The 21,556-nt window shown below is 41.4% G+C and overlaps 1 long non-coding RNA gene across 1 annotated transcript in view; it reads right to left on the bottom strand.

The window, feature by feature from the left end:
• Nucleotides 1–21,556, bottom strand: part of LOC146589119 (uncharacterized) — a 66,717-nt gene that overhangs the window by 44,095 nt on the left and 1,066 nt on the right. The window lies entirely within an intron of this gene.

The following is a 21,556-nucleotide window of genomic DNA, read 5'->3' as shown; positions in this document are numbered from 1 at the left end:
GCATACACTGAAACATTTCTGGAAACTTGCAAGAACACTGGCAGTGTTGGAAGTTTCTTGACTTTTTTCCATCTTAGTCTTGCACAACGACTATGCTAATGACACAGGACTGTCATCCAAACTGGTCTAAGAAAGGCACTTGGTTCACCACCACCAAGTCACTTCTGGATGCTGTAACTGCAAATAGCAGTCCCACACAAGACCACAGTTTGGGATGTTTCATGAAAAAGCACTTGCTTTCAGCATTCATTCTGTACAAAGTTAAAACTGCAAGAGGGAAGTTCTAAACAGCCATGAGTAAAGTACTGACAAAGGGGAACATTTTTAAAGGCATCAGAGCCCAATTCTGACATGCAATTTAAGTGCTTAAGAGCATAAAGTTGTGAATAATAATTCACACATTCGAGAACTTGAACAAAAACAGCTCTGAAATGCACCAGGCTCTGCTATTAATAAAATGCAAGTCCTACAATTTTATTATCATATTGTACCAATAATATTTAAATCTTATTACATTCATGAGTGGGAGGTGCTGCTTTCTCCCATTTACAGTTTGGAGAAGAGATGCAGAGGCATCAGAATATAAATCACATTTGTGGCAGTCATAGACCACAATAGTTCCCAGTTTCCAGCCTTGTGCTCAGTGCATCAGATCTTACTAGGTTTAACTGGCATACTTGATTTCGTGCAAGCTACTCCAATACTACTTTAAAGTATTAAACAAATGGCAAACAGCAAACCAAATGGGCAATTAATATTCTTGGATGGATTAAAGGAAAAAAAGCTACATACACATATTTGAACTACTCCAAAACAAAACCTAAACATAATGAGAAATGTTTATAGATGTTCAAACTGCTAATAGCATGCAAGAGGCTTATATTTTAAATACCATAGGTCAACAAAAAAGAATATGGGAATTTCCAAATATTCCTTGCTTGGCTGATCCATCAGTATGATAACTAACACATACTTAAACTCCTTAATATACTCCCTGGAATTAAAACAGCCATATAGCACAAAAAGGGTTTAAATAACCATTACCAATGGATTTTAGATAAAAATCAAGACAATTTCAGAAAGATCATCTAACACAAATGAAACAGATTTGGAAATGTGTCAGGAAGTGTGAGCTGGCTGAAAGTTTGATGAAGCTGGTCCAGATTATGCTCCCTAGTAATTGATGAAAGGGGGGGGGAAGCAAACAACAAGAAAAATCCCAAAACAAAACAATCTTCAGATAACTAACAACTTTCTACTTACAAATAGCATTCACAACAGAGTATACGTTTGCCCAGAGATGGATTCAGGTAGAGGCTGCACCTCTTTTCTTCCCACTTGGGGAATCAGTAGTGGTTCCAGCCCACAATACTTACTGGTCTCTGGCACTTCCCAAGCCACACACTGGACATGCGCAGGGCACGATACACTCCCTTTTCTGATCCATAACATGTCACGCAAGAAAAACAGAACAGGGCCAGGACTGCTGGGTATCCCAGGGCCAAGTCGAGGCTAACAACATCTCATAGTGCTCATCGGGTTGTTGCCTGCACACCCAGACCAGCCTGTAACACAGCAGTGGCCACGCTTGATGTAAGATGTTTTGACAGTCACTGAGCTAGCAAGGCTGGCCACCTCTGCATTAAAACTTGAGGAGGAGGGAGGAAGAGAGAGGAAAAGAAGTAACGTTTACAAAGTTTAAAAGGTGCCACCAGTTTAAACACATTTAGGAGTCCTAAAGACAGTAGTAGGAACCTCACGGAATTTTCAAGTGTGCTGAAATACTATTCCCATTTATTTCATGGGATGTTAGACACCAAGTCTGTTTGCTTTGTTGGTGGTTTGGGGTTTGTTTCCTCATTTTCTCCTTATCCATCCCTTTATGTGCTGAATACGTGCAAATTCTGGACTTCGAAGACATTCTCTCTCTGTCTCTCTCTCTCTCCAGATTTAGGAGTCCGAATCATTTAGATGCTTTTATATACGCTACCCTGCTCTCAGCAAAGTTAGAAGACAGTCCTGGGAGAACACAGTATGGAAAAGAAACTCACAGTATGGGAGAAAAAGAAGAACGTAGTCGAGGAACAATACGGCTACAGATACTAATACCTGCATGACAACAGATCACACACTTAACGTAAAAACACTTCCACTTTCCCTTTACAAAAAGTAGTATTCTTTTAATCCTAGTATTATCCAGAGGTGCCTACTGAAATTAGGCACCCAACAGTCCTGACATACTCCCATAACTCCACAATCCAGATCCTCAAGAAAAATATCAAACATTACTGAACTCACCACAAAAACATGCAACTTAAGAGCAGTGGAAGAGCAGGCTCACTAGCCAATCCAAAGGGAGAGCATTTCAAAACAAGGCATTTCAAAGCATGGGTCAAGGTTAGCACTGAATTCACACACACGAAGTCTGAGGGGAAAAAATGCTTCTCTGGGCGTCTCTTCCTGTTCATCCCGTTTCAGTGCTGGCTGCCCAAGTCGAGCCTCGTTGTGCTTCTCCCTCCTGGGCGGAACCCTGCAGCTCTTTGATTTCCTTTCATATTTGCAGTTATGTCATTTCTGGCTGACCCTTCTCAAACCTCGGATGTTTTCCTCTCAGAGCTGCAGGAGCGTTATGTATGCTGATCCACAGACAGGCCTTGCAGCTGGGCTACTCTTAAGGCCTTGAGGATCCTCAACACCTTTTTTGACGATTCTGAGAGGCTGGAGAAAGAGCAGGAAAGCTGGGAACCATTTTCTCCATAATTTTAGCCTTTGTTTTGTTTCCCCCCCTCATGCACGAAGAAAGGTAACACCATATTTCTTCCTAGCTGGTATAGCCATTACTATCTCGTATAATGCAATAGTTGCTCACAAACGTTACTGAAAATCACCTACAGAGTTGGTCCATTTCTTTCTCTTCTCTACCTCTCCATACACGCAGAGTCTCTTGTAAAAACAGAAAGCTTAACCTAAAAAGATTGTTCAGATCTAGACTATTTGGTTTAACCTTCTCTCACTTATTTCTTTGCTACAAGGGTGCAGCATCTGGGGATTTATGGAAGCTATCAGGATACTTTCTGGTTACTGGGTAAGAAACCTCCTGATAATTAGTATCCCTAAAAGATATTTCTCATCCTTCTTGATTTCAAGTATCATCTCACCCATTACTCCCTGAAGCATCACAGCATCCAATTCTGCCTGTTTGTGCAGCACCAGTGAGCAGCATCTCAACAGCTTCCATGAGCATCACAGAAAAACCTAAACAGGAAACACTAGCTATGCAGATCAGAAAATTCTAGAATCACAGACAGAACCTAGAAATGGCACCACAAAAGCTTATTACTGCCTCATTTTATAAAAATGATAAAGGTCCTTTGTAAATTCTATAAAAGCTTACTCATTTAAAACATGGCACCAACCAGACTGTGCTCAGAAATCGACCAACAAAAAGCAAAACCATTTTCAGGCGTTAGCTTCTCTGAAAGGGCTGGAGCAACATAAACTAATCCTAAATATCTTGCATTTTCTGAGGAAAAATATTTTCATGAACAAATTGAGGAAAACAGACTCCTAGGAACCTTCATAAATTCTGGTGTGTGATTCCACTGAGTACATTTCACAACAGTATTTCCTGAGGCATTTCTGAGGGGTATTGATTTACATGCAAAAGATTATGTCTGCAGGCATGCAAAAGGACTAGACCACAAAGGTAAAAGAACAATGTGTCAAGAAGCAGATGAGGACCTTTTCTTCAAGTTAATTAAAAGGTAGGTCTGATAGTCTTTGAGACTACTAGGATACCATGCACTGCTAAGGAGTTAATCCTGACTTACAGCAGCCGATCAGAGCGATACGCACTCAGCGTATGAGCCATTCTAAGTCGTAATCAGATAGAGACTTCAGAACAACGCGCTCTACATCAGCAACAAACTCGGATCAAATTTTACTAATCACCTACCTCTTTTCAATCCATTATGCTGACCATTAAGATAATCATATGAATTTGTAAGTCTGAGATGGGGGAGCCATGCGAGCCTCCATGGTTTTGTTTCTATGGAAACAATTCCCTTGGCATCCTCAGTCCACATTCAGTATTCCTGACTGTTTCATTCACACACTCAAAATTCACGTCTTCCAAACATTCATTTTCAGCAGGGCTATGTTTTCTTCCTCTTTATTAATCCACTGAGCTGGATATCACAGGGACAATTAGATATCTGTCTGGTCAGCGCGTCCCAATCCTGACCCAGAGAAATCACGATGAAGACCACAGAGCAACGTAGCCTCCACCGGGCAATTCAGCACTCAGCCTTTTTGCCGCAACTGGCAAAATTGAAAATGAGTTTAACTCAATTTTAGTAGTTTGGATACTTTCACCCCTCAGTCAAGATCACAAACAGATTACAAGAGGAACTGGTATCTCCAGTGACTTCCATTCAGAAGCTCCCACACTCTAACCTTCTTCTCTGTTCTCTGGCAGCTTCGCTCATCTCTGAAAAGCGACCACTTACATGTGAAAGGTGGCAGCTTCTGAGCTCCACACACAGCAAAGCCACACCAGACTTCTGCCCAGGGATATAATAATTCCCTACCCAACTGGAACAAGGGAAATAAAGGAGCCAGAAATTAACTTCTTGGTTTAAATTTGGCCACAATGCTTCAATTAACACTCCATCTTTATGGAAACTACCACATCCCAAGCAACAGGGCCTCCATCCCTTCCCTTCTGAGACTTCACAGTACAATGGGCTTCACACTTAATTCTCCTAAGAGTCAAGTCACATTTTTAATTGCTCAGTCTCACTGTAATTCAACTCCCCCGAACTACTGCGAACAATTCATTCCTTGTGTCTGCGCAGTGGCCACCATCTTGATCAACTCAGCAAGGACCGAACCAAGGGTTTCCAAGGCTGAAAACATGAGCTGCTATAACTTGTTCCAACAAGCTACACTTGCTCATCGGGGTAGTTACAGACTTCTCTGTGCCAGTGTTGCACAGGATGCAGCGTATCATATTTACTAGTGGATTAGACCTGTAGTTTCTCTGTACTCTTTTAGCAACACTCATCTCCTTTCCAGGCCTAGAGTAGACTTCTCTCTGCTGGCTTAAAAGTTCGCAGTATTTCTGCAAGAGCAGGTTAGGGGGGAGGAAAAAAAAAAAAAAAAAAAAACATATCAGATGTCTTTTCAGTCCATTCTTTCCTCAAGATTTAATTGAAATACGTAAACAGAAATTTAAACTTCATAGTAATGGCTCTGCCTGATAGCACTCTTTCCCCAGAACAGACATCAGCAAAGGTAGAGGTGATGCAGAAGGATGTCAGAGTACCTTCTGCGTTTTAGCTACTAGGTATCCTAAACATCGCAGGAATTAACTTGCAGGAGGTAAAGCATCGTTCGCCTCCTGGAACTACTGTTTCCACTCCAGCCGTTGCCAGTTTTAAGAAAGTATAAGGGCTACGTTTTTCAACAGTATAATTTGGCATGCATCCATTAGCTCCATTGTTTTCACTGGAACTGCACTAAGTTACACCAGATGAGGACACTGCTCTAAAAAGTTTGTGCTTTAAAATAAACACACAAACAAAAACACGTTTAGAGAAGACGGGGATTTTGAAGCTGCATTCTTGTCTCTAGAAACTTCCAATGACTTGCAGTAGTCCTTGCTTCACCAAGCCACAAATTTGTAATGCCTTTGATCTTTCCATGTAAGTCAGTTCCTCCACTCCTTTAATCGTTTCTGTTGCTCTTCTCTGAATTCTGTCCAATTTACCACACAGTACAGAGTATATTACATCTGAAAGGCCATAAGCAAGGTGCACAGAAGCACATTTTCAAATTCTGTGACCTCAATTCTTGGGAGGATTTCTAAGACCAGACACCAGGCTATAAATGAAGAATGTGTGCCCGTATAGCTGAGTAATTTAAATGCATTTTCTGTGAATAAATCTACTCGATACTTTCTTGATCTGTACAATCTTCTGCCATAGGGGCCTAACATAAAAATACTTCAAAGGCTCTAACAAATTCCCTCAAGATGTGATCTTCAGCATTTCAAAAGCTGAAAGACATAGACAAGGTTTAAAGTGATCGTGATATATTTTCAAGGTAACACTCTTCAGCAACTCCTGTTCACCCATTTTTTGAAAGCGAAATTACATATATACATATATATGCATGCGTATATATCTTTTAACCAATCAGCTATTTTATGAGCAATGCAAAGTTGAACTGAAATTGATTTTTGGTTAGCGTTTAGTACACCTCGTGATCTTTAAATGAAGCACAGCACGCTTCCTTCCTTCACACATTTATTAGACAGTCCCAAATGGACATCCTGTAGCCACAGACCCTCGCCACTTCCCTTGCCTCTGCAGCGCTAAGAAAATTTATATTCGGATTCAAGTTTCAGCCCCAATATCTCTCCTCATATTGAGCTGAAACAAGACCTACTAACACTTTGGCAAAAGATGATTTTTATGTTATACCTCAGTCCCATCTCTGATACCAATTATACTAAGTTTTAAGCCAAAAAGTATTTTGAAACTGATGCTCTTGGCTGAAACAAAGATTTCTCATGTCCTCCAAACAGTTTTATAACAAACTCTCCTAGAGTATGGCATATTTAATGAGAATGCAGATGATCAATTGCAGCCCGCCTTGCATGGTTAACTCAATCAGCAAACTACTAATGACTCCAGCATGTTACAGCTTTTTTGGCTAATGAGAACCGTATTGACCAGATTTTTCCCGTTCTCCCAGGATCAAATGCCAATATGGAATGAGTTCTGGTGCAACTGTAACATTAGCCTGCAAGCAAAACACTGACCAGCAATAGCAAGACACAGCCTGAGTGCCATTAGGAAGCAAAAGCTCCCCCAGATTCATGGGCCAGCCTGCCTGAACCCTGCTGTATGAGGTGTCTGCCTCGAGAAACAAACCCCGAGAAACACGAAGTTGTAGTCCAAGCACAGAGCTCCTACCGTGGTGCAAGCACTGGAAAACACTTTCGTCGTGTGCAAGCTGACGGTGCTGCCACACGCCCACCGTCCCTCCTCCCGCCTCCGCTCTGCTGCCATTTTGCTGCAGGATAATTTGTAGCAGGTGAGAGATAAAGACACTCCGCGTCCTTTTTCATTCACTTGCATGCTGTGTGTTGCTACAGATTTCCCTCACCCACATTTCTTCATCCCTTCCCTCTGAAACAGAAGTCAACTGACCACTTAGGGTACAGAAATATAACAGCTGACCATATCCTAAATGTGTAGTAGAATTTATCACAGAGCCTGAGAGGTGAGATGGGAAACAGTCCATCCAGTATTATCTTGCCTGTCATCAGCCACTATTAAATAAAGATCTACTCCCATAGAAAGAAACAGAAAGAACCGCAGTGTCTTTAGTCATCTTTGGACCAGGGGTTTGTTTCCCTACAAAATAACTCCAGTTTCTTGTATAGTTTGATTTCTAAAGTGATCCACTTGTAAAACAGACTTTCCACCCTGTATACTGGATAAAAGCCAAGTTAGATCCCTCCCAAGAGGAGACCTTGTTTCCATTCTTGCCTTTACCACTGTTTTCCTGGGTGACTTCAGACATGTCACTTTATCTCCATTCCTTCACTGTCAGACAGGGGCAACAACATGGAGTGCTTCATAATCAAGGAATTAAAACTGCTACAGAAGAACTAGGTATTATTTTCCTGTTGAACAGCTTCATGCTGTACCTTGAGGGCCATGCACTCTGCTATCTTGCCCTTGCCTGGCTGAGAATAGATCAAAAAGCAAAAACTAACTGTGTAAAGGAGGGAGGCAGAAAGGCTAATAAGGACTTTTGTATATCATTTGGAAACAGTCAATTCTCCAAAGCTTCTTTTCAGACTCATCTGGTTTGGTAGTATCATTTTGAACAAAAAAAAAAGAAAAGTAGTTGGGGAAAAAACGTGCACAGTTCATCAACAGGGATTGTGCTCCTTCTTTAAGAGGTGCTTCTATGCAGTTCTCTTCACTTTAAAAGGCTTAAATATTAAATATAATTCAGCTAAGTCATAGCAGGGGTCCATGCTTGACTTTGCTCCTCTTTTAACAACGTCCTCAGGCCAGCTGCCAAGAATTCAGACACTTAATAACTTCCCCGGGCTGAGAACTCTTCATCTCAGATGTGCTCTCCTCTTGCCTACAGTAGAAAACATTCCCATTCACTTCATGGTCTGCTCTGACTGCGGTGCTCCTTGCTTCACTGACTTTCTCCTGCATTATTCTTCAGGTTTTAACTTCCCCATCTCACCTGCAGGTCCAAGCACACCTCCAGCCTGGTAGCTTCCCACTTCCTCTTACTTAGATTAAGCTTTCATCCCAAAACATCCAACTCCTTAGTCCCCTCCTCCTACCTTCAATTTTGCTTCATCTTCGTGCCACCATCCTCTCCCTTGCAAGAGTTGCTCCACAAGCTCTAAGACTCTGCTATCACGAGCACTTCTGATCAAGTGTCCGTTACTCACCCTTCTGGGCTCCTCAAGAGAGAAGGATGCAGTTCACTCATCTTGCACAGGAAGAAAAAGTAGGAATTAAGGAATAAAAATGAGAGACAAGAATGTTACTTCTCTTCCCTTTGTGCTCTACCATAACCAGGAGCCTGGGGAAACAGGACAAAAGAGAAAGCTCTTTGCTGTACTAATACTGGGACCTCTAAGAGGCAAGATGAGCCATTCTGCTAAAAACCCTACTAACCAACCCACTTCGGTAGGTCTTGCACTAACATGCATCATATTTTTCTACTTCAATCACTTCACACACTCCTTCCTTCCCCCTTTCTTCTGAAGAATACAAGCCTGAAAGCTGGAAAAGGCCACTGGAAATGTGTTTTCACTGATATACTCAGTTTTAGTCTCCTTCCTTCCCCCTCACCGCCTCCCATACAAAAAAGTTCGCTTAAAAAAAAAATAAAAAAAGAATCCAGAGCAGAGGCCAAAACTGTGTGCTTTAATCCCATTCCTGTTCACTGCTAGCAGATATGAGTCATTCCCTAACAGCATGGCTTAAGAAATGTGCAAGTCACTCTTGACTTTATTCTTCTGGGCATCAGGAGTGGCTGCAGTCTAAAGTAAATTAAAATTAAAGTAAAAATAAATTTTGCAACTACTTTTGGTTTTCTTTTCTAGATGGATGAGGGCATTAGCATAGCCAGTTTTTATACTACAGGTCTCCTTCAGTAGATTGTTTTTAAATTCATTAGGTTCCAGCTTCAGAGGAAAAAAAAGGTAGCCTTTGATTCACTGGTCCAGGGGAAGAAGTATGCATAAGCAATAAATCTAGTACGAGTGATATTGCTCAAGCTCAGTGGAATCCAGTTGCTGGAAGCTAGAACATCCAGATGCCAGTCCTAGATAACCACATACGTCTGATGTGCAGGCACAAGTCTTCCCCTTGCTCTATCCCTGGTTTCCATACTCAGAAGAGACAGTAACAGTCATGTATTCAAATATTAATCCCATATCTGACAGAAAAATAAAATCATGTTTGTCCCCCCTCCATGAGCAAATCCATGGAGATAGTATTAGGCTGTAACATACTTCTACACAAAGCGTGTCTCTAGGATATATATATGTATGTATATAGGATATATATATATGGATTATATACATAATATACATAGGATATGATAGGATATACATATATACACACATATAAATATATATATATAAAAGAGCCAGCATGAAGGTGTTAGGACAGTCTTACAGTTACAAAATAGTCTCAGCTCTTAAGGTATTCTGTTCTGTTACTGACTGCCACAGACTCCCCGTATAATCTTGGGCAAGCCATTAAATCTTTCCCCGCATGTACAATGGAAAAAGAATCTATCCTTCCCTTTTTCTTCTTCATCTCAAGGCTATTGGCATTACAAGTTCTTTGGGGCAGAAACTGACTCCTTCTGGATATGCTTGCATATCTGATCAGGTAGAGCCCCAAATTCAGCTGCTTCATGACCAATACAAATAATGGACCCTCAATACATGTGATAACAGACATCCAGAATTAGAGGCAAAACCAAAGGAAACCACTCACCCGGAATGGATTTATGACTTCTGAAGCAAGCGAGAGAAAAATTCCTTTTTCCTCATAACTTTGTACTTCTTGCTTTCAGAGTGTGGCCAGGTTCCTTGGACAAATTAATGAAACTAACATCAAACAAATGACCTTTCCTCAGTGCCTTATAAATATCTATCAGCTTTAAGAGTGCCACCACAGTTGAATGGAGAGATTTAAAGCCAGACTATTCATTAGACAGCAAATTATTATTCTGGAGACTTTAATGAATTGGCTTGTGGCTAGTCTTCCTTACTGTTTAGGTACCACTTGTAAAATGGAAAGTGGCTGCTAATTGGTTTGCCTAAGAGTCAAAGAAGAAAAAAGTCTTTTAAGAGGAACAAGAACAAGGCTGTTCCACTGGCAATGGTCTGACATCGTCACAAGATGGAATGAAGAGTAAGCAGATATACTGCATGATCAGGGAACCAAGAAAACAAGGAGGAGTCTGTAAACATCAGAGATGGCCTCTATTTTATGGTATCAATAACAATCAACCAGCTAACCACACTGCAATGGATGTATTCATAACAAAAAGCCTGGTAGGATGTCTCAAAAACTACCAATTTTCTTCTATACAGTAGATGCACAGACTTGCCACATGCAGTTTAAATTAAAAGCCTGAGCTTCTCTGATATAGCTCACGTCTGCATTGAACATGAACATTTCAAAGTAGGAGTTACCGCTGCCAAGATTAAAAGTCTATATGCAATGGACAGAAAATTGAAGCAACAGCTTACTCCAATTCCCATCCAAGCTCTGCACCTCCCTTTGCCACAGCAAAAGCAGCCAGACAGACCCTTGAAATGGCAATTCTGAATTTTGCTTACCCTGCTGAGGAACCCTAAGTCCGTTCAGGGCAACTCTACAAATTAGATAAGACAAGTTTACTCTCTTCAGTCTCATCATGAAGACAGCGACTTGAATTCTGTGCAAATCAACTTTCTATCAAGTACCACCAAGCTGCTTGGGCAGGCTTTTTTTTTTTTTTTTTTTTTTTTTCTTAAGCATGCTTGATGCTCTGTTGTCCTCTCCCTCTTCCCCGCACAGCAAGATTTTGCAGATCACAAAGCAAGTAGCATTTTCCCAACGCTCTATTCGTAATGCCTTTGAGAAGCATGTGCTTCAGGTCCTACACATTTAACATGTCTGGTTTTCCTGCTTTCTGATTGTGCTATCTCTGAATAGGTATTTTTCAATTCAATACATTGAGGAACAGGCACTTACATTTATAAGATCTCTGACATGTGCTCACTTCCCCTTTGTTTTCCAAGAGGTTTATGCTACCACATTCCTGCCACACTTCCATTTTACTCATCAGTTCGTTTGAAAACTTACTGTTCTCTGGTGCATTAGCAGAAGTTCGTGGTTACTTGTGGTTTTCAAAAAGGAAGGGTGCATTTCAGATGACACACGGTAAAACAGTCAGGCCAGGTGTAAAAATAAGATTATACTGCACAGCCTGTGGTTTCAAGTAGACCAGCTTTGCCATAGATAAGGCAGTCTGAGAAGGCTTAAGATGCAAATTCAGCATTTTTTTCTTCAAAAACCAGTCAGCTGCTGAGGGTGCAAAAGGCAGACTTTTAGGATAAGCTTTATGGTGAAATTTGTTTCCATCAAACTCTGCTTATAATGACTTAGCTGTGTGGATCCAGAATCTGTTACAGTAAAACAGGTGAAAGAGGATATAGAAAAAGATATTTCCATTCTTCAAAGGGAAGAAAACAATTTTTCATCCTTTCTGACTGGATACAGTTAAAGAAGATTACAGCTGGTATGATTGCTTTTTGCAGCCTTGTGTTTGACCTATAATTCTGTAAAAATGTAACTAAGTCTTCATATATTGACCACCAAGAATTTTCCCCCACAAGCACTGTTGTTCTCAGCATGCTTTATACAGAAAATTTGTTCTATCATAGATCTGCATATGAAGACTCCTTGGGCCTATTTCATGATCAGAACAGATTACATTAAATAGAGTAACCACAGTTCAAAACTACATCTAGTCACTTTAACTACCCAAGAAAGTTCTTTCAAAATTTAACAGGGTAAGAAAAAGACAACAAAAGAAGAGATGGCATCTTTTCCTTATATCCGTACAGCTGAAAGAAGAATCTCTTCCCCATTCCTCAGTGGCCTGGTTGTCTGAAGATTGCAAGCTGCAGCAGCTTCTGAAGGACTGCAACACACATTCATGACTTTCACAAAAGGACACGTGGCAGCAAATCAATCTGCGTGATCCACCTTTCGACAGAAAACAACCCTGTTTCCTAAGCTACTGCAACATGAGGCACAACATTACCAAGACAGCTGTCTTTACATGGGCATTTTGAAGATGAGGGAAACATTTGTGCAGAAGCCTAACCTAGTGTGAACGTGTTGACACAGCTCAGAGGAAACTGCTACTCTGCACAAAGAATTTTCTTTCCCACTACAACAAAGGAAAAATGCAGACTCTGAAGCTGTTTCCCAACACTCTAGCTTCTGTAGCAGCACAGAAAGGTAAATTAACCCTCTCATGTCTGTGATATAAGAATAGATAAAGGTCAGCAGTAACCCTACACATCATACTACATGCACCCTCTGGTTTAGTGAGGGCCTAAAGTATGGATAGCTAGAAGCTGGGAAGATATAGATGGTCCTTCCTTAAGCACATGCTACTTGCCATCACCAGAGACAAGGTACAAGACCTCTGCTCTGACCCAGTGCGACAGTTCTTACGTTATTATTGCAATCACCGCTGCAACACAGAGCAGCTTCTCATCGCATCCCAACATGCCACACAAAAATGACACAAACAGCCCCATTTCCCCACTGAAAGTCAAGTGAAGCTCTTCAGCAGTCTGAGCTGTACCAGGTCCCACACCAGCCCAGGGAAAGGCACTGCTGTTCCCTCAATCACCAGGAAAAAAAAAAACTCCTGCTTTCCTCAAAAGGTATTTGTTTACATGCAGAGCAACGGCAGCTTGCTTAGCTCACCAGAACTGATGGGAACGCGAAGACCACATGGCAGACACAAGAATTCCCTTGTGATTTTTGGTGGAGTGTTGTTGATGACAAATAACTTAACATATGATGGAAAAGCAAGGCTAACGCAGCTAAGCACAGAATAGGCCCTATGCAACTCCTTACTTGCCACCAAGTTTAACTTTCTGTTTACTTTCTAATTTAATGTATTCTTTTGATCTTTCTCTCCCTTCTCTTGTCCTCCCTCAGTTTGCTGACACAGTAGAAGCATGACAAGCTCAGACAAGCTAACCTACTTTTTCTTTTTCTCTTGTATATGTTAACGCACCCACTCTTCCAGCTAGCATATGAAAGCATATTGCAGGTATCATTATAATGATACTCCCAAACCCCCTGTGAAGTAATCCCTCAACTGACAGGTGAAGAAATCGAGACACACAGAGCTTGCTCTTAAATTATTTGCCCCTCAAGTTTACAGAGCAAGTCAGTGACAAGCAGAAGTGAAACAGAGCAGACTTGAGTTTTTCTTGGTCACAGTCTGCATAAAATTATTATACCACTACCCATCACAGGACTGTAAAATGCCCCAATTTCTAAATCTAGTAGCAATACCAAAACCTTATATATCCATGACACAGAACTTGCACATTCCAGTGATTTAACTGCAGCCAAGGAACACTCATTACCATGCCCTGCATGCCTTCCGTCTGTACTGTGGCCTGTTAGCTCAGGTTCAAAAGATCCATGCCTCCTTAGAAAAACTAAAATTCAAGGTACAAGTTAATAGCAAAGGGCTACAGCACACCCACTTTTTATACCCTATCACATGTAGGCTGCACATTAAGCCAGGTTACACGCTCAGTGTTTCCTTTCAGACTGAGCTTCAAATGCTCTCAATTCTGTGCACTCTCACGTGTCTGGGAGTCTCGGCTGGATTTTGGTGCAAACTCACACCTGAAGGAGGATACCATACTCAGCTGAAATCACGCGTAACATTAGACAGGCAAGCAAAACGTAAAGCAAACATAAAATGGATTCAGACACATTTTTCATACCTGAAATAGATCTCAGGTTTTCTGAGGGTTTCTAAGAACCTGTAGTTTCTTTCTTACCCCAAAGAAAATTCCCTCTGCAAAGTACCTCCCTCAGCAATGCACTGCCATCACAAGGATTTCCAGAAGACAGCACATTCCTACAAAACTCATGGCAGCAAGCAAAGCTGCAACACTGTTTGATAACAGACACTGAAATGATGGTGGCCCATCACATGCCCATACTGGACCGAAAAAGCTAGTTCTTCCCCCTTAAAATCTCTCTTCTCCACTCCACTAGCAAGACAAATGTCATGGACCAGGTACCTTGGGCAATTTGCCTGCACTGTAATTATTAGTATATCTTGGCCTTTCAATTTCCAAACCTCTTTTATATAAACTAGGGTGGGGGGAGGGAGTGCCATAATCCAACTCCATCTCTGTCTTTTGGGTGCCATGCCATGTTAGAAAGGAGGAAAAAAACACACAAAAAAAGCTATAACAATGCTAAGATGAAGCTCAGCCTTAGCAGCAGCTTATCTTCTCAGCAGAGAGCATCCCACAACATCCTCTATAATAAAAAAATAAACAAACAAAAAAACAAGGGCATTTGCCAACACACAAGTTTCTCAGAGAGACAGACGCACGAAAATTGCCAAGGTGCATACACTGATTTATACATGAAGAACAAAAGCACCTTCAGTCGAACATCAGATTTTGATGGTGCAGACACAGAGGTAGAGGAAATGGTGAAATCCTAAGGCTTCCCTCCATGTTATAAACTATCCTGTATTTTCACATTTCAACTGAAAATGCAACTCACTTGGAAAAAGTAGAGAAATAAGACTTTGGGCAACTCTTCCCCACTGGTTTTCTGCAAAAACCATGAAGCTAGTTCTAGTCAGAGTTAGTCTCTCAAACTGTTACTAGTGAGAGGTAAATTAGCCCCTAAGGCAATGCGCTAAATCACACAGGTAGGTGCTATCATTTTTCAGTTGAGTGTTTGTATTTCTCTGAGGTTTTCCTAAGAGCCCAAGAAAACATTTACAAGACTAGAGTCTTTTCTGTACTGCAACTCCCGCTCTTTTCATCTTTCTCTCTGCTTTAGGAGAGTGCCAACACTATGAAAAGACTAGATTTTTTTTACTTTATTGCCATTAAGGACAAAGCAAAATACGGTGAGATCTATAAACACAAAGATGCCAAAATACAAAGTGACTACCTACTTAAGTGCCCAGCCCTAGCTGCCTTGCTCCATGAGTGTCAACCTGTGTGTTGACAGCAGTCATATTTGTATGTGAGCCACAATATAGAAAGAGGGCATGCAAAAAGATACACTTCTTACCAATACAGCATTTCATTTCCTATGGGATACAGTCCGTCTTCATCTTGCACAAAGCATAAACCTTCTTTTTATTCAAATTTCTTCTCCAAGTTCCTATCTCCTGTTCTGCTTTTCCACTCTATAGCAGTAGGTACTACAGAAACTCTTCTGAGTGATTCACTGTAGAAAATGTTTGGAAAAGAATTTATGACTATGCAACATGGACCCACCGGAACCCAAAGCACATGGCAAGTAACAGGATTTAACTATAAACTTTCAATTCAGGCCAGACTGGTTGAAGTTTCACTAAATTCAGTTATCCTGGCCTAATTTAGTGCCTTTAGTGGCTCCCAGCTAAGCACCTGGAATTCTCATACACTTGAACTCCAGAGCACTTTGCATTCCTCTGAAGTTCGACCTTCCCAGCTGGCTTTACTGCCCTCACTCACAGCAGTAACATGACGCCAGGTATTTCTGGATTGACCATTCCAAAGCAAAAACCCTAAATTTTCAAGGAAGGCAGCAACTTTATGTGACACTCATGTTTTGGTATAGCTCCCTGAATTTGCGTCTCCTCTTTATGGGCTCGAACGGATTCAAAACTGAACAAATTTTAGTCTGAATTGCAGAGTTTCAACCAGCTGGTTCAGAAAATCATTCAACATGATTGCCACACAACTGGGTATCTAAGGTTCACCCCCCTCTCCCAAAGTTCAGAGGACTCAGCATCCATGGATTACAAGCCCAAGCAAGATGGAATGCGACAATCATCAAAACACAACACGTCCCAGTATCCTAGTCCTCTGCATGCATTACAGGACACGGCATGAGGCTGAAAACATTTACAGAACAAGTATTCCCCAATCCACTAGAGCACATGCTGCTTAGCCTTTCTACGGAGCAACTGAAAGCAATGTCTGCCCTACAGAAATCCCATCCTACTGATGAACCGCGTGGTGGCACGGATGGGGTGAGGGGAGAGACTTCAGCTACACTGGCAGGTCACAAGAGCAAATACTGCTTATTTCAGAGTAATGAAAGGGGCCAGGTGCTTAATCTGAGTGTTTGCAGAGTTTAAACTCTTGCGCTTACACATCATTTAAGTTGTGTTACTGTCTATAAAAATCAGACAGAAAAATAAGCTAAACTTGCTCTCTAGACAGTAAAACATAAAATAAAAATAAAAAAAATTGCACTACCACCACAGGACAAAATGAGTTTTCCACATAAAAATAAAGCCTTTGCTCCTTTACCTTCCGCAACACAAACTTTAACAGATTAAAGCAACAGTGCTCAGATCCAAGAGAATTCTTGGCCATCGAGGTGAGACTTTTGATTCAAGCCCATAAATTAGGATGTAAACATAAATGGTTGAGAAGCCTAGCAAAATTTTAACATACATCCCATGTATGTGTGACCAAAGGGATTATCCCAGAATGGCTCACCTGATTAGCTACACAAATGCGTTTTTTTTTTTTTTTTTTTTTTTTTTCCTCCTTTTAATCCAAGACCATGCAGAATGCCAAACGGAAGAATGGAGCAGGGTACGTACTGGAATGTCTGAAGGCTACAGACTCGGGATTTATATTCCATGTTGAATTCATTGTTCTCTCTCCTACCCCCGCTGCCCTCTTAAAAAAAAAAATGCTGCAGCCATGACAGAAATAAATTAGCCTGAGGTACAGGTCACACCTTCAAGGGCAGTAAGCATTCTGGGTAAAATCAATAGAGAAGATGGGAGTCTAACAGCTGAAGCAGAAAGAATGACGCATTGATAGCTTTACATATAACCAAACAAAGGCACTTTGGAGCAACCGTAGTGCCTGCTGCCTTGGGAACACAAAGCTCGGTTTTTCAGCCACCTGAACCCCAACAGCAACACGGAGGCAATTCAGAAAGACACCCCTTTCGTGGGAGCAGAATCGATGCAGAATATCCTGCTTGGTTTGCCTCTCTGCTAGGGAAAGAAGCTTCAGATGCAGAGATCTGGCCCAGGTTTCAACTCTCACTGACTTTTACAGAGGTCAGAACCCACACTCAACTTCAGCTCAAATTCTGCAGCACTTACCAGCTGCTCAAGTGCCAGAATTGAAGACTCAGATAAAAACTCCCCCGAACTTCAGTGATCACAGATATGAGGCCAGGAGGCACTAACAGACACCGGTACTGTGCATCACATTCATCATTTTCATTTGTGTTTTTAAAGCAGTGGATAATTTATTCAAAATCACCTACACTGACTGGAACTTTAAAATCACCTTCGGTACTTAGGAATCACAGTTACCCTGAAACAGGCAATACAGAATTTATAAAGATACTGGATATAAAGATTCATACAGAAGCCTAGTGTATTTTGTAAATGCCTTTACGGTGAAATAAGTGCTAACTCTCCTTGATTTTCTCCGGGAGTGAGGCATGTAACCTGTTCAGACACTTGGTAGATCCCACGAGGTTCCCACCTGCATTTTCAAGCTCCGAAAAGCTTTACAGCCTGGTTTAAGCACCCACTATATTTCTAAAAATAGGACTTAGACTCCTCAGTCCCTTGGGAGGTTTTGAAATTGCTACCCAGGAGGTTTCTCTGACAGAACTAAAAGCTTTTCTCCTCTTCTGCCCCTCCCAGTCTTCCCCAAAGACACTTTGGCCCAAATACAGTACGATCTAAATCCAGACGGACCCTGATTGTGCAAAGGCAGCAAGGGAATGCCAAACGCAGCTTTCTTCCCCTGCCCTCTTTGTTTGTTTGCATTTCTAAATCCGCGCAACATTAACGTGCGCATTGGTCTCTGATCGTTAGACTCTCCCTTCTGCTTATGCTGAAGCACACTGCAGGCTTGAACTACATTTGTACTTACTTTTATGGAGACTGTGAACAATATCTTAAATAGAATTGCTTTCATTTCCACTGCTACCTGTAAAAATAAATGAGGGGGTGGGGGAGTCATCATTAATACCAATGCTGCACTACAGGATTGTCTTTTGCTTACACTCACTGACCTGTTTTACAGCCCAAAGAGAGCAATGATGTGGCAGCACCTGCAACATCTCTGTCTTGCAGGAAAAAACTCAAAATCAACGCCTTGAGGAAAAGTGCTATTCAGAAATCATCTCTGTCTTCTTGTCTTCTGCTCTGAAAGCCTTTACATCTTTGGACGGCTCTCTGAACCCACCAGTGCACAGACAGAAGACAGACTGCTTCACTTTAGTCTCACAGGCAGCTGGGCATAATGCTTTGACTAGGCACAGACGGGGTTAATTGTGGTGCCTCGCATATGTGATTGCCTCCATGGTCAATGGAGAGAAGGAGACAGCTCCAGTGAGCAGGCTGCCCAGCACAGCTACTTCAGGCAGTAGTTAGGCTCTCTGGGAACACCCTTAGAAGGCCCTTGGCTCCTCAGCTGTCTCTGAAGTAAGCCCAGGCACAGAGTCTCTAAGTGTGACTAGTACTGATGAACATACTTCCCTAAGAGATGACTAAGGGGGCAGGTTCAGATGTGGTTCCACAAGGGTGCTGGAGCTGTGAAAACTCCACTGGTGAAAAGGTTAAAAGACTGTTTAAAACAGAGCACTCTTAGGGAAGTGTTACTTGTAGACATGCAGCCTCCACCAGAAATTACAGGCAGGGGAATTACCCTTACTGTCAACTTGTAAGGACGCTTTTAGCTCAACCAGAGGCTTCCAGCTCCTACGTGGCTCACTCCCTGCAGCTACTTTCCCTGTCTATTTTAGGGGCAGCAAAAGTGGGGAGAAAAACCACACTCAACATCTTCAAGAGAAACCAAGATCACCTCCCTCAAAACAAGCACCAAAAAGTGGCCTACAATGACTTGCCCTGTCACCCCTTCCTTCTAAAAAGACAAAAGCGCAGAGCAGTAATCCACATTACTGTCCAAGATACTCTCAAGTACTGCCTGTGTTAGCATTACCAGCTTTTTTTTCCTGTACATTTACTCTAGACATGAGAAAAGACAGCTGCACATTCAAATATCTGTGCCACCTCAGAAGAGGTGCGGTGCCATCTTGTGCAGCTTCCTCTGGAGTAAATCATCCCGTTTCACACTTCACTGCACTTAGAGATATGGAAAGTCCTGCCCAGTTTCAGAAAACAGTCCAATAATCACAACAGCAGATAATCTGAACAGATCTCATTCAGCATATTTGGGTCAAGAACAGCCCTTTAAGAGATGTATCCATTTGGGGCCTTGTTTTCTAAAGCAGTGCCAGATACTTGCTGGCTTGCTTTATTGAGTGACTTGAGGTGTTTCAGATGGGTCTGGGCATCCTGATATTCAGAATGATCTGAGCAATCACTATTTTCATATCAGACCTTCATACAATGTTTCAATTTAAGCACTGAAAAAAGGAAGCTGCCACAATTAAGTGCTTCAGAAACCTGACACCATTGTGTTTCTGCTTGCCATGTCCTGGGACTGGAACAGCCTCACAACAAAGGTAACTTACTGCTCAACATCAACAGGCTAGATCCCATTTCTGCACCTCTCGCTTTCTCCATTCAGATGTCACACCTCTGTCTGACGATTTTGACTGGTTTCAAAAAACACACCTCCATTTCAAAGAGCAAGATCGCAGACTGAATCAGAGATGCACGATATTTTCTTCCCCATTTAAGCTGTTCAACAAGCCAGGACTCGGCACAGAAGTGAAAGGCAGACAGAACACTACATACTGACTACAGCTTGCTCCACTCTGGACATAAATGAAACCTTAGAAAGGCTTGGGCCTTTACAGGACCTACCAAAAGCCCTTCCTTAAAAAAAAAAAAAAAATAATAAACCAAGATTTAAATTCAACCAATGAACAACTGTGGATTTCGCTTGGAAAAACCTGGAAAGACAAAGGATGAAAATAAACTTGGGTAAGAGGCTAAAAGGCTTATCAGCCAAGATCTGGCTGATCCCTGTTTGCTGAACTTTTTAAAAGGATATTATACACCACAGGTAAGGTTGCTAGATCTGGGCTTCCAAGCCTAAGAGCTGTTTTCCATTTGTAACTTCTGTAAGTCTATAAATTACAACATCTTAGCTCTAGAAAGAAAAATTAAATAATCCAAAGACATTCCCTGTCCCTAATTATATTTTGCATGTCGATTCATACAGGACTGCGAGAATTTGGATATCTGAAAGCGAACAAGAGCAAAGTGAAGGCCAGGTTGTTTGCGTCTGGATGAGGCTGATGTTTTGCCTGTTCTGCATCACCAGAATGATCTCCACTAAATTTGTAGGCCTGAGAGGTTTAAAAGGGCAGCGTTCTAAAACCCATCTCCATATAGGCTTTTTTGCAACCTGGGCTTTTTCTTCAAAAAGTATGTGAAAAAAATTGCTGAAGAACCTCCTAGTTACCCTCCCCAGCTCACAGCTAAGGAAATGGAAGCATTGCACAGAAAGAGGGGAGAAGCCATGCTGTGGCCACACTGAATCTCTGTCCATCTGCAACAGAACCACTGCCTCTACAGTGCTCTATCTTTGCTAAATCAAAGAGGAAGAATAACCCTAAGAAATTTTCTCAGTTTTAGCTCATAAAAAAAACACTCTAGCATATCAGGAGATGAGAGTAAGGAAAGATCAGAGAGCTTCAGATTCCTTCTGCTTGGCCTAGCTGCTCCTCATCCCTCCACTTAAATGCAGCAGGTAGCCCTGGTGGGAATTAACCAAAAGAACCAACATAACCTAATCATTTCCCCTTTTGCTCCATTCCTGCCCCTTGCCAAGAAGAGATGCTGAGGTTTTTTCTGAAGTTTTCATCTGTTGGTGTTGAGCAGTAGCATAACCTATAGTACTTTGCTAAGATAGTATGCACCTCTAATCTAGTAACTTGGAGTATGCATCATGACTAACCTGTTAATTCCCTGTGCATGGATCTTGGTGAGAAAAAGGTTAATTTCAAACTTAAAATGATCAAGTACTAAGCACAAAGCTTTTAAACAGGGAAATTTTTACATTTGCATGTATATTCTTCAATTGCATCAAGTTTATAAAACTCTTATCATTTGAATAGTGAATGCTGCATATACTCCTCACACTTATGAAACTTAATGCTCTATTTTGATAAGCAAAATCATTTTGAAAAGCATTTGAGAAGAAATTTTAACAACAGAATCTACCAAATATTTCTGACCTACTTCAAACAATCATTAA

This window comes from Rhea americana, unplaced genomic scaffold (assembly GCF_003343005.1).
Source record: "Rhea americana isolate MKP2758 unplaced genomic scaffold, rheAme1 scaffold_48, whole genome shotgun sequence".
Taxonomy (NCBI): Eukaryota; Metazoa; Chordata; class Aves; order Rheiformes; family Rheidae; genus Rhea; species Rhea americana.
Note: the sequence above shows the minus strand (reverse complement) of the source record. Positions and strands in the feature narration are given on the sequence as shown.